General features: G+C 39.4%; 2 protein-coding genes across 4 annotated transcripts in view; one reads left to right on the top strand and one right to left on the bottom strand.

Moving 5' to 3' along the window:
* The window catches only part of LOC139115249 (uncharacterized), an 87,404-nt gene extending 81,147 nt beyond the window's left edge, over nucleotides 1–6,257 (bottom strand). Inside the window, exon 1 of the mRNA XM_070677226.1 lies at nucleotides 6,164–6,257. The gene's annotated coding sequence lies outside the window, so the exon portion shown is untranslated. The remainder of the gene's footprint in view (nucleotides 1–6,163) is intronic.
* Nucleotides 1–23,588, top strand: part of LOC139115246 (tetratricopeptide repeat protein 38-like) — a 260,249-nt gene that overhangs the window by 142,556 nt on the left and 94,105 nt on the right. The gene's annotated exons all lie outside the window — the stretch shown is intronic.

The raw sequence follows: 23,588 nt of genomic DNA, 5'->3' as shown, positions 1-23,588 counted from the left end.
GGCAAGATGTTTCTCAGTGCATTTAAAACACAAGCATTTTTCTTACACAGTTGAATTCTATCAACAACTGGTTGCTTTGAAAATGCCTTGTAATCCTCCAGGTCATGTCCTGTAGCTTCGTGGAAGAGACATTGTCTTTCTTTGTTTGATTATTTCGTTGCGTTTACACGTGCTCTAGTCTTCGTTTGTTGACTGGATTTGACTTATTTGTTCAGGGGTGTGTCGTCTGGTCTTAGAATGTCAGGGTCGCATGCTGCTTTCGCTGTGTCTTTCAGGAAGTCTGTGAAGAACTTGAATTTGTTTGTATGATGCCACGTTATCTCTCCACTTTTTGAGGACGAATCTTGGTAACTTCTCCATAACGGGCTTGAGTCCCTGTGATGTATTAAGGGATGAAAAGTCAGGAAGTTTTCTTATGTGTGCCTCTGTGTTAGAGCACAGGTCTGAGAGTTCAAGTAGCGTTTGGCATTCGTGTGGTTTAACTTTCGGGAAGGACTTCAGTCTTTCCAGGATTACTGCGATGATGACTGCAGGGTTGCCGAATCTGTCTTCTAGTTCTATCCAAGCCCTCTATATGATTCATCTGGGTCGTCTACATATCGTTGAGGATGGTCTTCAACGATTTTATGCAGATCTCCCTGCGGGTATTTATGCAGGAAATCTAGTTTCTCAGATGTCTGTATGCAGACCATTGTTACAGTGGCTTCGAATGAGCTTTTCCATGACATGTACATGGTTGGGTCGCCTCCAAATGTTATTGGTTGTTGTAGTGGTAAACGTTGACGGGCCATCGTTACGGCTATCTCAGCGGTTGCATGTTGATATTGTTATTGCTTGTTGTGGATGTCGGTTGATTTGAAGTAGGTATGACTGTCTCGCCTGATTCTGTTGGTGTTTCCTGTTCTGGTTGTATCAGTACAGGGATGATTCTAAGCCTGTGTTTGGTGCGTCGGGTTCAAACTCGGTAAAGTTAAATGCTGGTAAATTTCTTCTTTCATTGCAATGTAAGGAGATACATGGTCGTTTGATGACTGGTCTGGTGTTGTAAGTGTCTGTACTGGTATGAAACTTTCTTCAGGTACTTTCTGGAGGGTTTCTGTAAACTATCCTTGCCTTTTCTGCTTTCATTGCAGCTTCGATAACTTTGAATTTTGCTTGATGGTGAGCTATTGTCTTCATATACTCTCATATACTCTCTTGCTGCAGAGCGTGCCTTGCCTTGTGCCTTTAATACGTTTGCCCTGGATGATGCTGACGATCTGGTTCTGTTTGAACTACGCAAGCTGCCTAGGGAGGATCCACGTTTAGATAGTGATTTGAGGTTGAGGGCGCTATTTTCGGCTCTCCTTGTCTTTGCAGCGTTCATGTATTCATTTGCTTGTTCAATGTTCCTGCTTAAGCTTATCCCCATTAATTCTGCTTGCTCCTTACCTTCTGGGGTCTTATCTTGTTGATAAAGTCTCTGAAGTTTGTTCCAATTTTTTTCATATTCCTTGGAAAGTGCCTCTGCTGTATCAATTTTGCTTTCTGTTGGTTCCCACATTTCCCTAAAGTCAAGGAGAAATCCCCTTGTTTGGTTTCAAATGCTCGACAGGGCCTAATCAGTGTCCAAGGTAACATAGAGCAGTCTGCTTTCGTTCTTTCTTCTGTCCTGTAGAGGGCGCCCTTCCGTTCGGGCAGCAGATCCGCCTTCAGCAGTGGCGTCCCACTGAGAACCGCCCCTTCCTTTGTTTGTTCTGAGGTATTTTCTGCCTTAGTAATATCTCCTTGATTTTCATTTTGAGATTCTGTGTGGGCTGGTTGTTCAGCTCCTTCGACTTTCTTTTTATCCATTATGGTTTCTTTGAGTCAGTTGTAGTCGGCCCTATATATATATATATATATCGGATATATACAGTGGGCCTACCTTGCATAGCCTATATGCCAGTGTCAGCTGTGCACTCGAGTCAGTGTCTTGTCCAATGGTTCACTGGTTTTCACTTCCAACGACTTTTAACTGTGTCAGAGTCCAGTTACTTTTGTGTCCGCTAAGTGCCAACCATTCCAAGAAATAACCACCCTCAGTTGCTTTAGTTTAGGACAGGTTTATTCAAGAAGCGGTGAAAAGTTGGTAATAAATAAAGAGATTAAAATACAAGGTCATTCATTGTCCATACCGGAGAGTCGAGGTAAATCAAGTCCAAAGTAAACGGAAGAAAAGAACTAAATTCTATTAAAAATATCTGAGCACTGTATTAAAAATGGTCATCTTAATAATTGGAAAGTCATAAAAGGAAATCAACTTACATCGTTGCGCCTACTTTTTCCTACTTTTGGCTGGAGTGTTTGTTAGATCTACGTGACATGTCTACTTGCTTTACGACAGTGGAAGAAAATGTGTCTGCATAGGTGCAATTTAATCTGTAACCTTTTAATTATTTTACCAAGGAATTTCTTGACCTTTGTGTCAGAGGGCCGTAAGAAGATAGAGGGCGATCTTCTTAATGTCTAGTTAGGGTCAATCCAACACAGATGTAATTAGAACCGGAGTGGAAGAGAAGTTAAGAAGCCTGTTTGATTCTACGATGAATACTGTTCAGTAGATAGCAACCAGATTGCCTTTTGCGGTGCAGAATAATTCCGAAGGCAACTGTTTGACTTCGGATAGTCCACCCCTAAGTCTAGTTAGGCGAACCTATTTTGCGCAAATAGGACGACAATCGACATTAGAAAATTATTGACAATTAGACAAGGACAGAACACCGCATTGACCACTGTGATTGGATGACGAACACTTTTCAAAATGAATTCAAAAGAAAGGGAGATGTCTTGAGTTATATGAGTGCCATGACTACAATGCTAATCAGTATCAGTATCAGATTACTTTACATAAGACTACACATGAGACAGCGACACGTTGGTAGTTAGTGGCCAGTCAATTGAATTGTGTATATAGCTGTCGTAGAGCTAGTAATAAATGTATTGAAAACGACATCGAGCCTCATCGCATTTCATGAAAGATATAGAGGAGTATTTTCTATACCTGCACTTCTTAAACCCTAGCAGATCTGCAATGCATTATGGTTAGGGAATCCAGAAATATCCATAGAGGATTACGAGATGTATTCCCAAAATCAACTTCTTAGGATGTTTAACTAGATACTTATGGAATCCATTGTGTATTTTACCTCTATAGTCTCTACACTGAATAGAATGAATTTGTTTATGGATTCCGCTGTATACCGGTAGAATCCACTGAACCATATTCTAGTGGATTTTGAAAGATACGGAACATCTCATGGGCATATTCCCAAGCTTGCTCTCATGAAGGTATAGAAAAAACCCTTCGGTAGCTAAATCGTAGTTTTCTGGTTTATGGATTTAATGTTATTTATTCGATAATTTTGTTGCATTGTGTGTATCGTAAGTGGTCAAGTGTTAACAGCAAAACGCCAGTCACTTTGTGATTGACAGCAGTTTGAAATGGTTAACGGCTATCTTGTCGCCGATAATGACTGTATACAGAAACGAATTTTTCATCAATAACTCACATGAAAGTGTAAAATAGACAGTATTTGGCTCACAACTCTACGTCAAAAGTATTTGCGAAAGATGATTATATCTGTGTGGAAAAGATTTATGCCAGTTTTTCGGAGGAGTTGCTCGCGTCGCTTCCATGTGTCAGTCATCCGAAACAATGAACCCCACGAAGTTAGGGATCCTTTATACCAAAAGAATGGCTTTAAGGGACCCTTCAGTAATTACTGGGCCTGGGGATGGATTCTCTTGTTAGAAAACTGTCCAAGGGGTGGGTCACTTTTTATAAAACTATCTTGGGGGTCACTTGTAACAGAAGTTTATTTTGCGGCCAAACCATCGAATGTCCATGTGATACTTCCCGAATATTTCCCAAATAGGAAACACCTTATTCACACTTTAATCATAGAGTAGGAAATCGGGACAGAAAAAACTTATTCAGAGACTACGATGTATAGTGAATCAATATTTTGGTGAAATTCCAAAATCAATTTTTGCACACACATGGACTTGTAACTACCTTGTCTAATCAAGCACATTTAGGTCAATTGCAAAACGTCCTAAATACACAGAATTTGCTTGTTTTTTAATTTGTAAAAAATAATTCATAGTTCTCTCAGAGACTACCATATATAGTGAATCAACATTTCGATGAAATACGAAAATCTAATTTCTCCTACACAGGTCCTTTTATTTCCCACTTTAAACAAAGTACATTGAAATATATTATCAAACATATATAAATGTACTGATATAACTTGCTTTGTGGGGGAAAATTGTCAGTAGTTGTCTGATAGACTCCATGTATTATGATTTGATATTTTTGGATGAAACACTAGTTGCACAGAATACGGTGACCCTTCCGCAAAAATATTGAATGTCATGTCCCTTCAAAAATGCTTGCTTGATAGTTTGCAACCTTCCCTCCCAAAACGCAAGCCTTCCCCCCTGTAATTTCTGTTCCTAGCTGACATAACAATTAGACCAATTGTTATGTAAATTAGCTGATACTGTTTCAGTTATTCCTGGAGAGACTACTGCAATGGTTGTGGCGGGAGGGTCAAGTTTTAGAATGTAGGAAAGGAGGATCTGGGGAGGGTCACATTTTACAGTATAGGTGTGCACGAAACTTCCCTGGCCCACCCCTTGTAATTAATCAAAGCTCCCTAAGTAAACAACTGTCATGGCTGAACATGACTTGCCACCTCCCTCAACCTTCTGTAATGAGATCTTAATTAGGTGTGTGGTTTTAATTTCCCGTAACACTGTGTGGCAATGTCTCTTTGTTAGAGAAAAGCTTGTCGGAATAGTAAAATACATTTATCGAGAGGTAACAAACGAGATAGTCAGTTTGCATTCGGCAATGCGGTCATTTTTGACACTTTTGTACTATGTTCCATCTCTATTTTGTACAATGAGTCACTTTGTTACACTATTCCATGTTTTCTTGATATCACAATGAGCTAAAAATTTGTCCCTTGAACTGATGGCGCTAGAGTTGGAAGACAGATCTGAGTTGTGTTTAGTAGATTTATTGCAGGGACCAAAATTACATACTGACTTCACCCAGACAAAAATTCAATTCTCGAATAGAAAGTAATCATGAAATGATTTTTAATTGAATTGTCTGGTCAAAAAATGTCATTGATTGATTGATCAGATTACAGACTTCGGCGATTTACAAAAAAAAAAACCAGACTGCTTATATCAGTATAGTCTTTCTAAAGATTTGTATTTTAAAAAAGAGTATTTCCGTCCAATGTTAGGCTGACCTAATAATATATAGACTTCATGGTCAATGTATTTTGGCAAAAATTCAAATAACTTTAAGAGGGCAAGGTGGAAGCATAATACCCGGAGTTGTAAATTATCAAACTGTCACTTGTACCAACAATGTTAAACACTAAACCTGGTGGGTGTTTCTAAGAGACGTGATAACCTCCTTGTAATTTTGACAGCTTTGGTGGAAAAAAAAAGAGTTTTATTACCCTATTGTTATATTATCGACATAAACCTGTTTCATCAACCATAAGTTTCTGTAAAGTGAGGAGCGAGAGTTTTGATTCTTTACATACTAGACAAAGAAAAATAATATAATTATCAAAAGGGTAAAGCCCTGAGATAACTGAATGACCTTGTCTAAGCTTGGTATAGTTCATGATCTTGCAAACGATCGATCGGCGAAAGGCTGCCTGATGTCAAAAGGTATAAGTCTGCCTATACATGCACGTTTAGGAAGAGGTCACAGTTTGTATATCAAAAATAGTGCACCTTTGAGACTAAAAAGTTCTCAAATATCTTAAGTTGGTCCTCAAAAGCAAGCCGAGATACCCTTGAACATCAATATTATTCAAATATTAGCACTGTGTACCAATAACGTCAAACAGCCACCAAGAATGTTTCAATTCGGGTGCACGTAAGTTTGAACGGAGTAACAACACATCTCCCTTTTCAATTGAAGGCCGGTTTTTGATATTCATTGACATAAGACAAACTGCTACCAAGGACTAAAGGAGTAGCGGTAATCGCCGCAATCCTTACCTAATCGTCCCTCTAAATTAGAAATATTTCTCCTTGCGATAAATGTAAAGCAATCCGTACAAAAAGCAAATCACCGAATACTGTATACCAATTAAACGTTTCTTACCAGACTAATTGCAATCGATTACCTCTTAATAGTTTCCTGTGATTGTACGCTATCTGTAAGTAAAAATTTAAACTTCTAAAAACGTCTGTCACACGATGCGACATTGGCGTTGTTCACCCGAATTCCATCTATGTCGTCGTTTTATGCTTTAAAAGGGAAGTATGGGAGGTGTTTTGTGATTCGTTGTGATATGGCATGTGATCGTATTTGCTGCGGTACAATTGGATAACTGTTGGCGAACACATTTCTTATCTATTTCTTAGGCCCACCGTTTGGGATGTGCCGCTGAACGCAAGATACTCCACCGCAGTCCAGGCATAACTTTGGTTACTTTGATAGAATATGCAAGTCCGTTTTTGTAAAATTTATATGCTTATTGAATTTACAAGCGATTACTATAAGCAACAATATAATATTAGCATTATCATCCAACATAAATAAGACTCTTTACTACACGCATGCGCCTTATGCATGGCGTAGATATGCCCTTGTCCTATGTCGTAAAGTCAACAGGAGCACCTTGCCAACGCTTGATTGTTCGATTTGTATGTCTGATCGAATCAAAGTAGGGCTTCATGAATTATACGATTGTATGAAACTTTGCTTACTTTTTCAGCTTAAAACATGTTTTCAGCTTGTCATTGATTAATACCAGTGTCGATAAAACTGCACGTATTCATAATACCAGAAGGACGGTCTACGTTGGTATAGGTTACATAGAATCAAGAACTTAGATTTTGTTATCTATATGATGGCAGTATTGAAAGATGCTCCTTATTAAATTCAAATGTATAAAATCGTATTGTAAGGCCCTAAAGCAAATGCCTGTGATAGATATTTCTCACTATGGGACCAACTATTTTTGCAATATTTCAGGATGATCTCAAACTAATTTCACTTATCGTTACAATAGTTATTCTTCGAGAAGTGATGTTATGGGGCGTGATTCGCCTAAGTGAGTCGCATAACTAAAATGTTGATTATACGGGTGCACCGCATTAATCCTGCACAAATCTAATTTTATTGCTCTTAAAACACAGTGAGAATTGGTTCTCATTGACATTGGACTGCATTTATTTATTATTTTATTATTGAGTCAACACTCCCTTATTTCGAGTGCCACTTGACTCAATTTCACATATCTTAGCATATTGCACTTGTGTCAAAGGTCGTGTGGCAAAACGAGGGTCATTTAAAACAGGCTGCTTCTATCAGTATAGTCTTTTTAAAGATTTGTATTTTAAAAAAGAGTATTTCCGTCCAATGATAGGCTGACCTAATAATATATAGACTTCATGGTCAATGTATTTTGGCAAAATTCAAATAACTTTAAGAGGGCAAGGTGGAAGCATAATACCCGGAGTTGTAAATTATCAAACTGTCACTTGTACCAACAATGTTAAACACTAAACCTGGTGGGAGTTTCTAAGAGACGTGATAACCTCCTTGTAATTTTGACAGATTTGGTGAAAAAAGAGTTTCATTACCCTATTGTTATATTTATCGACATAAACCTGTTTCATCAACCATAAGTTTCTGCAAAGTAAGGAGCGAGAGTTTTGATTCTTTACATACTAGACAAAGAAAATAACATAATTATCAAAAGGGTAAAGCCCTGAGGTAATTGAATGACCTTGTCTAAGCTTGGTATAGTTCATGATCTTGCAAACGATCGATCGGCGAAAGGCTGTCTGATGTCAAAAGGTATAAGGCTGCCCACACATGCACGTCTAGGAAGAGGTCACAGTTTGTATATCAAAATAGTGCACCTTTGAGACTAAAAAGTTCTCAAATATGTTAAGGTGATCCTCAAAAGCGAGCCGAGATACCCTTGAACATCAATATTATTCAAATATTAGCACTGGTGTACCAATAACGTCAAAACAGCCACCAAGAATGTTTCAATTCGGGTGCACGTGCACGTAAGTTTGAACGGAGTAACAACACATCTCCCCTTTTCAATTGAAGGCCGGTTTTTGATATTCATTGACATAAGACAAACTGCTACCAAGGACTAAAGGAGTAGTGGCAATTGCCACAATCCTTACCTAATCGTCCCTCTAAATTAGAAATATTTCTCCTTGCGATAAATGTAAAGCAAACCGTACAAAAAGCAAATCACCGAATACTGTATACCAAATAAACGTTTCTTACCAGACTAATTGCAATCGATTACCTCTTAATAGTTTCCTGGTGATTGTACGGAATTTCCGGAAAGCGCTGTCTGTAAGTAAGAATTTAAACTTCTAAAAACGTCTGTCACACGATGCGACATTGACGTTGTTCACCCGAATTCCATCTATGTCGTCGTTTTATGCTTTACAAGGGAAGTATGGGAGGTGTTTTGTGATTCGTTGCGATATGGCATGTGATCGTATTTGCTGCGGTACAATTGGATAACTGTTGGCGAACACATTTCTTATCTATTTCTTAGGCCCACCGTTTGGGATGTGCCGCTGAACGCAAGATACTCCGCCACAGTCCAGGCATAACTTTGGTTACTTTGATAGAATATGTAAGTCCGTTTTTGTAAAATTTATATGCTTATTGAATTTACAAGCGATTACTATAAGCAACAATATAATATTAGCATTATCATCCAACATAAATAAGACTCTTTACTACACGCATGCGCCTTATGCATGGCGTAGATATGCCCTTGTCCTATGTCGTAAAGTCAACAGGAGCACCTTGCCAACGCTTGATTGTTCGATTTGTATGTCTGATCGAATCAAAGTAGGGCTTCATGAATTATACGATTGTATGAAACTTTGCTTACTTTTCAGCTTAAAACATGTTTTCAGCTTGTCATTGATTAATACCAGTGTCGATAAAACTGCACGTATTCATAATACCAGAAGGACGGTCTACGTTGGTATAGGTTACATAGAATCAAGAACTTAGATTTTGTTATCTATATAATGGCAGTATTGAAAGATGCTCCTTATTAAATTCAAATGTATAAAATCGTATTGTAAGGCCTAAAGCAAATGCCTGTGATAGATATTTCTCACTATGGGACCAACTATTTTTGCAATATTTCAGGATGATCTCAAACTAATTTCACTTATCGTTACAATAGTTATTCTTCGAGAAGTGATGTTATGGGGCGTGATTCGCCTAAGTGAGTCGCATAACTAAAATGTTGATTATACGGGTGCACCGCATTAATCCTGCACAAATCTAATTTTATTGCTCTTAAAACACAGTGAGAATTGGTTCTCATTGACATTGGACTGCATTTATTTATTATTTTATTATTAAGTCAACACTCCCTTATTTCGAGTGCCACTTGACTCAATTTCACATATCTTAGCATATTGCACTTGTGTCAAAGGTCGTGTGGCAAAACGAGGGTCATTTAAAAACCAGGCTGCTTATATCAGTATAGTCTTTTTAAAGATTTGTATTTTAAAAAAGAGTATTTCCGTCCAATGATAGGCTGACCTAATAATATATAGACTTCATGGTCAATGTATTTTGGCAAAAATTCAAATAACTTTAAGAGGGCAAGGTGGAAGCATAATACCCGGAGTTGTAAATTATCAAACTGTCACTTGTACCAACAATGTTAAACACTAACCTGGTGGGAGTTTCTAAGAGACGTGATAACCTCCTTGTAATTTTGACAGATTTGGTGAAAAAAGAGTTTTATTACCCTATTGTTATATTTATCGACATAAACCTGTTTCATCAACCATAAGTTTCTGCAAAGTAAGGAGCGAGAGTTTTGATTCTTTACATACTAGACAAAGAAAAATAATATAATTATCAAAAGGGTAAAGCCCTGAGGTAATTGAATGACCTTGTCTAAGCTTGGTATAGTTCATGATCTTGCAAACGATCGATCGGCGAAAGGCTGTCTGATGTCAAAAGGTATGAGGCTGCCCACACATGCACGTCTAGGAAGAGGTCACAGTTTGTATATCAAAAATAGTGCACCTTTGAGACTAAAAAGTTCTCAAATATGTTAAGGTGATCCTCAAAAGCGAGCCGAGATACCCTTGAACATCAATATTATTCAAATATTAGCACTGGTGTACCAATAACGTCAAAACAGCCACCAAGAATGTTTCAATTCGGGTGCACGTAAGTTTGAACGGAGTAACAACACATCTCCTCTTTTCAATTGAAGGCCGGTTTTGATATTCATTGACATAAGACAAACTGCTACCAAGGACTAAAGGAGTAGCGGTAATCGCCGCAATCCTTACCTAATCGTCCCTCTAAATTAGAAATATTTCTCCTTGCGATAAATGTATAGCAAACCGTACAAATAGCAAATCACCGAATACTGTATACCAAATAAACGTTTCTTACCAGACTAATTGCAATCGATTACCTCTTAATAGTTTCCTGGTGATTGTACGGAATTTCCGGAAAGCGCTGTCTGTAAGTAAGAATTTAAACTTCTAAAAACGTCTGTCACACGATGCGACATTGGCGTTGTTCACCCGAATTCCATCTATGTCGTCGTTTTATGCTTTACAAGGGAAGTATGGGAGGTGTTTTGTGATTCGTTGTGATATGGCATGTGATCGTATTTGCTGCGGTACAATTGGATAACTGTTGGCGAACACATTTCTTATCCATTTCTTAGGCCCACCGTTTGGGATGTGCCGCTGAACGCAAGATACTCCGCCACAGTCCAGGCATAACTTTGGTTATTTTGATAGAATATGCAAGTCCGTTTTTGTAAAATTTATATGCTTATTGAATTTACAAGCGATTACTATAAGCAACAATATAATATTAGCATTATCATCCAACATAAATAAGACTCTTTACTACACGCATGCGCCTTATGCATGGCGTAGATATGCCCTTGTCCTATGTCGTAAAGTCAACAGGAGCACCTTGCCAACGCTTGATTGTGTATGTCTGATCGAATCAAAGTAGGGCTTCATGAATTATACGATTGTATGAAACTTTGCTTACCTTTCAGCTTAAAACATGTTTTCAGCTTGTCATTGATTAATGCCAGTGTCGATAAAACTGCACGTATTCATAATACCAGAAGGACGGTCTACGTTGGTATAGGTTACATAGAATGAAGAACTTAGATTTTGTTATCTATATGATGGCAGTATTGAAAGATGCACCTTGTTAAATTCAAGTGTATAAAATCGTATTGATATTTCTCACTATGGGACCAACTATTTTTGCAATATTTCAGGATGATCTCAAACTAATTTCACTTATCGTTACAATAGTTATACTTCGAGAAGTGATGTTATTGGGCGTGATTCGCCTAAGTGAGTCGCATAACTAAAATGTTGATTATATGGGTGCACCGCATTAATCCTGCACAATCTAATTCTATTGCTCTTAAAACACGGTGAGAATTGGTTCTCATTGGCATGGGACTGCATTGAGTCAACATTCCCTTATTTCGAGTGCCACTTGACTCAATTTCACATATCTTATCATATTGCACTTGTGTCAAAGGTCGTGTGGCAAAACGAGGGTCATTTAATTTAAGCGTATGTTAAGGAATGTAGCTGACCCAATTAAAGGGAGGCATAGGGTCGTCAGAACTGCGCGTGTGCGACTTTCTTGCTTACAAACTTTGTATTTCATGCATGATATCTAATTCCATAACGTCAACATATCTTCAACATTTACGTCTTATGGTATTTGTTTTAACTTTCATCAATCGCCAACGTACGTCTGAATGTTCACATCGATCGTATGGGTCACTGGCAACCTTTGAAGAGTTCCGATGATCCCTTCCTTTTAATCATTCACATGTGTAAACAAAGGGCCGCAAGCGATACGAGTGGATATAGATATGTAAGCGTTACATTTATTCACAAATTTCGAGTGGCCTTTGACCAATCATCGACTTTCATATACGTGAAATATGCGTTCCGCAGACAGGGACTTTGCAGATTGAGGCTGTCGCTGATGGGTCGAAGGCCACTGCCAGCACCAGAAATAGAGTAAGAGAGCGTTCATTTATTATGGCCGGGGTGGGCGCAAATTCTTCCTGTGTATCAGTGAAAATAGGTGAACCCCCTCCTTATTGCACCAAAAAGTTGATGGCCCCCTTTTTAAGATGACAAATATTTCATGATTCCCCCCCCCCACATTGCTTGAGTAAAGCTGCAAACACAAACACCCCCGGGGCGATAGAATCCAAAAAATGATTCTCAGATATTTAAAATGACCCTCCTGACAAACTCACAAGGTGTTAATATTCAAATGTCCCCTTCTGACTTGCTATAATTTTGAAATTACCGCTCAAAGGGATTGGACAGAAATTACAGGTAGATCACAATATTATTGCGCAAGCACGCGTGTACAAAGTTTTGATATTTGGATTTAATTGATAATCAGCTGTCGATAATGTTGATTTATTAGACATGGTAATCTATGAGAAAACTATGTAATACGTTTTCAATACAATACTGTATCTATGCATTTATAGATATTTGATAATTGACATAAATGTACTTAATTGGAATAAGGTTGTTACAACTGGTATGTGGACAAAAAATTCGACTCTAAAATTTCACCAAAAATCATCATTTACTAAACATTGAGACTCTATGATAAAATTGCGAATATTTTTTTTCCAATGAAAACTTGCTATACTTGTTCATATTCAGACGTTGAATAATTAAACTATTGTACTTGATTAGAATATGATGGTTAAACGTGCATGTTATGTGTACAAGAAATCTGATTTTGGAATCTCACTGAAATTTCCATCCGCTATACATGGGAGTCTATGGCTCCCACTTTAACCGAGTTTTTACCGAGTCTTGTTTTAACCTCGATTTCTTTTTCGTCGGGGCTGTTTTTAACCCGTCGCTGCATGTCTTCTGTCGTCGTCTTCATCTTGTACATTTCTCGGTGGTGTTACTTTTGTTGTTTTGGTGTCTCTGCATCGCTGCTCTCCCAGTTTTAACCTACGTCTTTGGCCTGCTGCAACGAAACTACCGCTGTTGCTTTCTGCCCTACCTGCATCCCTAGCTCTATAGAGCTGTTCACTCATCCTGGTACTGCTTGCTAGGGTTACTTGCCTTAAGGCAGGAATGAAGCATTTTCATTGTATTTTTATTGCAAAAATTTCAGTGTTAAAAAATATTCTTGGAGATAAAAATGATTCGCTGCATAATTTCATTCTCTGAAGTCATACATCTTTCCCGCTGCACCTCCTCACGTGATCAAATATTGCAGACCAGTAAATCACGCAGGCCAACAATTGTATGCCCGCTTCATTATAATGCCGCCGTAGCAGTAGAACAAGAAAGATCAATGTTAGATATCAACAATCCCTGATTAGCCTTAGATATACCAACTCCAAAGGTTACAATCATCTGAGTGAGGACGATGAACCGAAGGATAGTGAAATCACAAGTACACAGAGGTTACCACCAACACAACTTGCCACAACAGAAACAACGCCAAATACCATCTCGCACAATTTGCAAAAGAAGTGGTCACAGCTCACAGCTCAAATGAATGTAGGTTTTAATCACGATTCATCTGTTGCCTTCGACGCGATTGATCACGAGATTTTATCACACAGGCTGTGAAATTAGTATTTCACTCTCACGATACATTAGCGTCCTTGGAAGCGGTAAATCAAGCTGAATTTCCAGTCGATTTTTATATATAATCCCATGGTATTTTTCTCTGTTTGACGTCATCGTAAACGAGTGTTTTCCGCGGAGCCGTACAACTTCGAGCCGAAGGCGAGAAGTTGTGCGGCTCCGCGAAAAACACGAGTATACGATGACGTCGAGCAGAGAAAAATACCATGGGATTATATATTTATCACATGAACAGTCTTCTTATTTTTCTTTGACGTGAATGGATCAAAATTATCGTAACAAATTGCATGAATTTCGTCGCGATTTGTGTTTTACTTACGCGGATTACTTTCATTTAAAGAGTAAAGCGGTCCGTCACCCAGGAGATACTTTCATTCATAAATCCCATCAAGCTGAAATTTGCTACATCAAATGGTATCTCCACCAACCAGACATACGGATTCTGTCACGTGAACCTGTCAATCATTGTCTCGCGCTGTACCGATGCCAAGGCAAGTCGGCCATCGGTACGGTGGACATAACTTTCATCGTGCTAGCGACGGATAGCCATAGTATTCAGAGTTATTCAGAATATTTACAAATAGATTTATGAAGTAAATGCAACGACACGATCGAAACAGTAATTCTCATTCTCAGAGATTCCGTGGCTTTTCAAAATATCACACAAGTTTACGACCGTGGCGAGCGCGAAAGATTCCGTTCGATGACACACAGAGTGTACCTCATTGCATGTACTTTATGCCCACAACACTGCCGTCACCGGTCCTGCCGTGCCGGTCTCTGCCATGCCGGTGTCAACTCGTTAATCCCGATCTCGGTCGTCAATGTTTTCGTCTTAAGGACTTTGATGTTTGCAGTGACATATATCTCACCCGTAAATACATCCTAATTTTACTTGACGGAAACTCTGCTTTGAGTGTTGTCTGAGTCAACTTTCGAATGTTGTGTACATCGAATTCGACAGCGCTGCCTTGCATATACAGCTCAACAGTTGATGTCTTCGCTAGCGCTACAGCCTTACGCCGCGCTGCAGGTTTGATTCCGAGCAAGAATTTACGGAATTTTTTGTGTGATGAAGGAAATTTATCGTTGTTAGTCGAATGACTTTATGCTTGTGCCTGTATGTCGCTTTCCCGAAGATTCATGAGATTACACTGTACTCATTTATTCAGTTGAACTTCCGTTGAGGTGAAGATTTCAGGTTTATCGTCAACCGGAATCGCCAGGTACGACGTCCACATTGAGCCTTACGAGGCGACTCGACTGGATCGGCGGTATCCCCATTCAATTCTCGGGAACAGCTATAGTTTTAGCGACTCGAAATTTCGCTGGACATGCCTTCTATGTTGCCATGTGTGGATTTATCCGGTCACCTTTTTTGAAAAAGTGTCACGAGAGCACAGCATCGATCACGACAAATCGGTCTATGTTCACGTCGCGACCGCATGTATGAACGGTACCATGCAAGAAAAAAGTTTCGGTTGATGACGTACAACAGGGGTAATTCGGATTTCTTATCCGTCCTGTTCTACGTCACACAGGTGGGAATTCGAGCCAGTTCATGTGATAAGGATTATAACAATACTGGCACCACGAAATACCAGCACGGTATCGGCAACTGGTCTTACCCGTTTGCACATTACAAACTCACCCAGTAACTAGCTTACCTTTGTCATGAAGGTATTCTGTGTTCTGCTGCCATGTTCCATTGTATGTCAGCCAATCATAATATTTTGCCGTTGTTATCGTGAACAATAATACTTGTTTTATTGTAGTTTAAATGGTCCGGGTTCGAGGCTGTGAGTGGGACGGTCTCCGGACGAGGCCACCTAAAGTTAATCAGAAATTTTTGGCTTTGACCTCAGAGCGTCCAAATGTGGATAAGCCTTGTCAACAAAGCTATTGTTCCCGCCAACGAATAGCAACAATGGCAGACAAAGCACAAAGTTTCCGCGAATGGTGTGAGGCAGCTGGCCTAAGGGAGCCTTCAGTAATTACAGGCAGGGTGGGCCAGGGGAATTGGGGGAGGTCACTTTTTGGAAAACAGTTCCACGGGGAGGGTCAGTTTTTATAAACCTATCTTGGGGGAGGGTCACTTTTGACAGAAGCTGATTTTATGGCCAAAACTTTGATAGTCCATGTGATATTTCCTGAATAGAAAGTTAGTAAAGGGAAAGCAACTCCACACATCGTTCATATATTGGTGGTTTTGCGTTTAATGTATAGTATTGTGTATTTTCTGTTTACTGTCTTGTGTATAGAGCCGATTAGGCACGGAGAGACACAGCGGCTGTAATCTGCGTGTCAGTGCAGTCTGTACTCTAGAGTGGAGAGACTGTGTAAGACACTACGATTCTTTGACGCTATATTTTGTGAACAACGTACATAACTGGATACAGCATGGGCCAAACAAGGATCACAATACTAAACGGCCTTTTTAAAGGCCAACACATATTCAAAAGGGAGAGTTACCATATCAATACTGTGCCATGCCTCGACACTAAAAATGTACACTAAAATTACACATAAAATTACAAAATAAATAGAAGGGGTCAACATCATAAGAGGGCACAGAAATAGAGAACAAAATAAACATATTACGTCAACAAAAATGTCGCATTACAAGAGCACAAACCAAAATGAAAATCAATACACATAGCAGCCTCAAATTCATCTGAATTTCACCTTCCAAAACACAGGATAAAATACAGTCTATGTCTAAGGCATGTGATCAAGAACACTATCAGAAAACGGTGAGATACCAATCAAACCGTTAGATAAAGGAAGATGAATGAAATTCTACACACTAATGAGGAAGCGTCAAAAAAACTCGTCAACCACCAACTTCATACAAAGATTACAACAGACAACTTATAAACACAGAAACAATTCCTGCATTTTGACAGAAACGCACAACATTAAACAGGTTGACGATCACATAATATCTTTCTCTCAATCCAGTTAACACAATACGAACACGACCTTGAACATAGTAGAACAAAATGAGATATCCTAGCTTCCAGAATGAAAGAACAAACTTCCAGTACGACAACATAGGAATACATACAATCTGCAAATATACCACACATTTTATCCACTGAAGATGAACTTGAGGCGACTGATGAAGAAAGTCTGGCAAACTTTCGAAACATAGCGTTAAAGGATCGCAGTGTCGTACGCAGTCTCTCCACTCTGGAGTACAGACTGCACTGACACGCAGATTACAGCTGTGTCTCGCCGTGCCTAATCGGTTCTATACACAAGACAGTGAAACAAAAAAATACACACTACTATACATTAACGCAAATCACTAATATATGAACGATGTGTGGAGTTGCTTTCCCTTTACTAACTATGACTCTTACTTATTCCTGCTCTGCAGGTTTAAGTCGAAAGCTTACATATACGAGAATACCTTTTTGGGTATCCATCGTCATATACATTTGAAGCGTAACACTAACTGTCCCAACAATCATGTACGGATTAGGCAATACACAGCTCGATCCACAGAAAATAATAACATCAATTTCTGCAGATCAATTGGAGAAGGGGGTGTAGCGAACGTAACGAAGTGTAGCGAGGTGTAAGGGGCTGTAAGATGGTCACTTTTTACTCGCCAGAGAGACACCAATCCTGTAGCGTAGTTAAGCACGTGTAGCGAAGTGTAACCAAGTCTAGGAGTAAAATTTTGTGAAAATTGGAGAAGGGGGTGTAGCGAACGTAACGAAGTGTAGCGAGGTGTAAGGGGCTGTAAGATGGTCACTTTTTACTCGCCAGAGAGACACCAATCCTGTAGCGTAGTTAAGCACGTGTAGCGAAGTGTAACCAAGTCTAGAAGTAAAATTTTGAGAAAATTGGAGAAGGGGGTGTAGCGAACGTAACGAAGTGTAGCGAGGTGTAAGGGGCTGTAAGATGGTCACTTTTTACTCGCCAGAGAGACACCAATCCTGTAGCGTAGTTAATTAAGAACGTGTAGCGAAGTGTAACCAAGTGTAGGAGTAAAATTTTGTGAAAATTGGAGAAGGGGGTGTAGCGAGGTGTAAGGGGCTGTAAGATGGTCACTTTTTACTCGCCAGAGAGACACCAATCTTGTAGCGTAGTTAAGAACGCGTAGCGAAGTGTAACCAAGTCTAGAAGTAAAATTTTTGTGAAAATTGGAGAAGGGGGTGTAGCGAACGTAACGAAGTGTAGCGAGGTGTAAGGGGCTGTAAGATGGTCACTTTTTACTCGCCAGAGAGACACCAATCCTGTAGCGTAGTTAAGAACATGTAGCGAAGTGTAACCAAGTCTAGGAGTAAAATTTTGTGAAAATTGGAGAAGGGGGTGTAGCGAACGTAACGAAGTGTAGCGAGGTGTAATGGGCTGTAAGATGGTCACTTTTTACTCGCCAGAGAGACAGCTATGGTGTAGCGTGTTACGACGTTTAACCGAGACTAGAAGTTTTTTTTCTTTTTGAAATTGGGGAAGTAACCTATTCTAGAGATTTATTTTTCCGAAAATTGGAGAAGGGGTGAGCGTGTGTGGGTTTTTCTTCATGATAATTCAAGTAACCAAACAAAAGGTTACAAATAAATCTGTAAGAAATTACTCGAGCATTTTCCACCTGAAACCTTTGTCATAGTCTTCCAAATTGGCGCAAAAGAATTAATTATTCACCCTCACGATACGTTATCTTTTTTGAAGACGATAAATCTCGCGCAATTCTTCTCGAATTGGACTTTATAATACTGGCGTCATTAAATACCAGCAGTGTTTCAACAACATTGTCTTACTGGTTTACACATTTAAAAATTCAGCCAGTAACCTATCTCTCTCATGGAGGTATTATGTGTACTATACCCCTATGTTCCGTTGAATTTCAACAACTTGTATGTAATATTCAGCTGTTATTAACATTTTAATTTATTAATAGCATGGAATAGAATTGTAGAATGCTATGCACGGGCAAGTGATCATTTGTACCAACGTCGGATGAACGTCGGTAGAAATCAAGTAATCTTATTGTCATGGAGTTGGTATCCGACATGCCCAAGATACTGTCTAAATGGACACACACACTAACATGACTAACTAGGAATAACTCAGGCAAGGGAGAAGGACTCAATCACTCAGCCAGACACTCACAGGCAGACTCATTGACTAGTGTATCAGTAGCTGGGCCGTGAGGCCTTGGCATGGTTCCGTATTCAATAACAAGTTCTACATCATCAATCGTCGCTAGTTCCACCATCATTCAATGTTACGACATTGTGTTGATTGACCGTTGGTGGAGATACCAAACCCGGTGTGAAGACTGATTTGGGATGGTCCGTCATCTCTCGTCACCAGCGAGATATTTCCCTGAAGCTCGAAAGCTACTATTGCCAAGCCAGCTAATTTGCCGACGAGCGAGTTCCTGAAGTCACCTCAGCTTTCCGTATAGAAAATACAAATATTCTCATCGAGCAATTCCCGATAAATGATATTTTTCCGACGAACAAGTTCTCGCGGAAGTCAGCTCAACTTTATGAATTTGAGGATGTCTACTCCGAAAATACCGATTGACATCAAGTAATTCCCCGATAAAGGACACCTTGGAGACGGAAACTACACTAATCTTGACGCGGGTGGGATCCGTAAGTTTGAAATTTAGAGTGTTAGGTTTGTTAAAATATGATTATATTTTCGAGTAATAGGATAAACAAGAACAGGTTTTCTGTCTTCTTTTTGATTTTAAAGGCTCATTCATTTTAAAACAATTATTATGTTTCAAATCGCATACCTACGACAATGCAACACATAGCAAATGTTCGAGCCTACTACATACATGGAATGGGCTACGTAAATGTAACACTTATACAAGTGGGTTGCAATTATGAAAGAATGAAATTTCTGAGTATGCGTTTTCTGAAATTTCAATTTTTTTATTATATTGTCATTTCAAACTTGCGTTCGTATGTAATCGCTGTGAGAAAACTTTCAAAACGACGAGATCACTGAACAGAATTACTGAAAGGGAATCAACCAACCGCGGTCACTAAAAAAACCAACCAATGCCGACAGGACACAACCAACTGTTCGAACTTTGAAAGCGCCAGAAAAATAAAAACTAAGCTAAAAAGAATACCTTACAGACAAAAATGTAAACTATCTTGGTGCGCTGAGAACTATAACTCATGAGAAGAAAGTAAATAACTAAAGAAACAAGGACCAAAATGAAAGAACGAACATTACAAAAAAGTTTACACTAGTATTTTTGGATAACTGTTCCGAAGCCTTCCTTAAAGCCATAGTTTTGAAACCCACTGTTTTGTCACTGGTCTCCGCCTCTCATTTGAATGCGTACTATTGGATATTGATGAAGCAGAGTCCTTGTCAATTTCGATAAACTCAGTTTATTTGGCGAAGACTTTTCCTAATCCCCATACTCCGACGATGTTTATTCTCTAATTGCGGAACAACGATACGCCGGGATACGGAACAAACAGTTACCAACGCGATGTAAAATGATACAACAACAACGAGACATACAGGCCACTCTATCAAAAACATTGCTTTGCGTATACGATGCTGTGTGTTCCCGGCGGACGGCCTCGGTTACAGACCGTATAACACCGGGAACACACAGCATCCGTACGCAGGGCTATCACATAAAAAGCAATGCATCATCCCGATGACAGAGACAATGACGAGCCAAGGCACGAAAACACATGGGTTACTCGTATCTAAGATCATGGACGTACTACAGACTACAGTGCGTCCATGCTAAGATCAACAAGTCATCGTTGATGACACAGTCCCCGCTTGTCCATTTTGTTATAATCTTTGGTGTCTAGGTAGCTGTGGTCTAGGTAGCTGTGGAATGACATTGATGCAACGGGTGCATCAGGCCTGTGACTTGCATAATTAAGTAATCTGAGGAACGTTCAATAAAATTGACCCATCTCTGCAGGTAATGACCACTGAAGGAACTTTTGATTACATCACACATAACGATGCCCTCACTGCCTCTAGTGTCATGATGGCACATACTATACACATGGTTTGGTGGAATTTTAGAAATGGTATTGGATCGGGTACGTTGTTGTAATCAGCCATTTCGGATCATATAATGAAACAAATTAATGTGCACAAGAATGCAGCCATATCACGTTTAAACAAAATCAGTCCATCGAAGGACAGTGACCTATTTTTATGTTTCAAAGACATAAAAAATCACACCAAAATTGAAACCAAATGGCTGTCTATTGACCATATGGATCATAGCACAAAATTAGTAGACATGCATATGTATGCCATAGTACTTTATCTTTGTACCAAGTCTCAACAACATTGGATAAGAAATATTTGCATATGATTAAGCCTCAAAGACATGAAGAAATCCAAAAATGACCATCTGGCAGCGATATTGGGGGAAAATGACAATCTGGCACCCATATTGGAATATGTCACAAAGTACATTGACATGTATATGTATGCCATAGTGCATGATCTTTGTGCCAAGTTTGGACAAAATCGGTGTAATGACCTTTGAATTAAGCTTCAAAGACATGCAAATTCCAACAAAATGGCAGTTCTGCTGCCATATTGGCTCATATCACAAGGTTAATTGATACATGCATATGTATGCCATAGTGTTTTGCCTTTTTGCCATGTTTGAACAAAATCGGTTCAAGGATGTTTGAGTCATGGTTCAAAGACATGAAAAAATCGCAAACAAAATGGCCGTCTCACGCCCATATATTACGTATCGCAATATAATTCGATATGCATATGTAGGCCATAGTGTTATGCCTTTGTGCCAAGTTTGAACAGAATCGGTTCAAGGATGATTGAGTTAATGGTTCAAAGACACGAAAAATCGCCAACAAAATGGCCGCCTCACGCCCATATTGGATCGTATCGCAATATAATTCTACATGCATATGTAGGCCATAGTGCTATGCCTTTGTGCCAAGTTTGAACAGAATCGGTTCAAGGATGTTTGAGTTATGGTTCAAAGACATGAAAAATCGCAAAAATATGGCTACCTTGCGGCCATATTGGATCGTATCGCAAAATAAATCGATGTACATCTGTAGGTTATAGTCCTATACCTTTGTGCCAAGTTTGAACAAAATTGGTTTGTCAGTGTCTGAGAAACGGCTGCGGACGGACGGACGGACGCGCGGACGCACGGACGGACGCACGGACGGACGGGATCCAATCTATAAGTCCCCGCCGGACTTCGTCCGCGGGGACTTATAAAAGTTTCACATAATAGTTTCTGGTAAAGAGATCGACAGTGACAGGATCTTTCTTTGTCATGACAACACCCGAAAACAAGTAAGTCTTTTGACCCCAAATGAAAAATGTTGTGACTGATTCTGAGGCAGTTCATTACTAGATTTCTAAACGAACAAATAGCCTGATTGTGCAGCACGTGTTCAAAAAACCTCGAAGTTCCGTGTACAGACAAAAGATAAGTTCTTGCAGAATAAAAATACGTCAGTTTGAAATTCATTCATATTCTTCAATAAAAAACAATCTTCGTCATAGTAGGCTGCCAGTTCTAAAATTTCCGCACAAACGTGTCAGGGTTTGCTGGCAAGCCTGGATGTCCAGAATTTGAAGAAATGTTCGGATTATGTTGGGCCGGACTACTTCATGTACTCTTGATTTTTGACCTTGATGATACATTTTCTGCAAGGAAGTTGAATATCTGACAGTTTGCAACTGACAAAATGCCACATTGAAGACACAAGTACACTTAAAACCCAATGCATCATCCGATACGTCTAAACGTCAAACGGTGTAGTACGGCACGTGTTAGATCGTGTTGAAAATTTGCAACATCGGCGCGGCCAAAAAAAAGAGAGAAATGTTTCTGGTCAGCGCGCGCGTCACTTGAACAACAGCGCGTCACCCTTTTTTTCCTGTTTGTGGCCGGCGGCCGTGGCTGACACCAAACCAAAATGGCTGAACATAAAGAGAAAATTCTTTGGGGCGCATGATCAGTGACTGCATGAACAGTATATATGTGACTATATTGAAAAAAATATAAAACTGGCCCTCCTCCCTCCCTTGAGGGAAAAAAATAAAATAAAATAAAATGCGCGTCGCCGCACCATTTTTTAAAGAAAGACCTGACCAGAAACATTTCTTTTTTTTGGCCTAATTCTTTGCTTCAGACTCGATCACAATGCTGCGCGACAACAACGTTTTCAACAACGGCATTCCTATCAACAGTCGAGATCGATCAAGCAGCCATACTCAAAATACAACTCGGTTGCTCTGGCATTATTCGGCAATGGTCGTTTACCCATAGGCTGGAGGTATTATTCATGCTCGGAAAAGCACGTTTTATACATCGGGAAAATATCGGACATGATGTCGCTTGAAGGATGTGTGGTTTCCATGGCCATGCTTGTTAATCATATGTCTGTTAATGCTGGCAATGTTCACCAAAGGTGAAATAGTCTTAAAACCTACGACCAAATCTGATAAGTAGAAGTGCGGGTCAATTTTAATTATACTGGCCGTCAGCGACAAATAAGGGACAGAAACTACGAGGCGTGGATGTGGGCCGGTGTTTTTCGAAACACCGCTACATCAAAAATAGTGGCCCTTCAATTTCTTGCACACAAAATTAGTGAACATCCCCTTATCCGTACATGAAAATCAGTGACCCTCCCTGTTACTCGAAGCATTTAGGGGTGGACCATTTGTTATCCTTGGGGGTCTGAAAGATTGGGGACATTATTGTTTTTTTTACATGTTCCACTGGATTTTTTTCCCTTGTGAATTCTGGCATTTTTTTTTTGGGGGGGGGCATTCTTCCTTCACAGAAATGTTGTAATGCAGCGATGTTGCAATATCAATCTGTTTGTCTTACATCAACGGAC

Source organism: Ptychodera flava, chromosome 17 (assembly GCF_041260155.1).
Source record: "Ptychodera flava strain L36383 chromosome 17, AS_Pfla_20210202, whole genome shotgun sequence".
NCBI classification, from domain to species: Eukaryota; Metazoa; Hemichordata; class Enteropneusta; family Ptychoderidae; genus Ptychodera; species Ptychodera flava.
The sequence above is the reverse complement of the archived record's forward strand: the minus strand, read 5'-3'. Positions and strand labels throughout refer to the sequence as shown.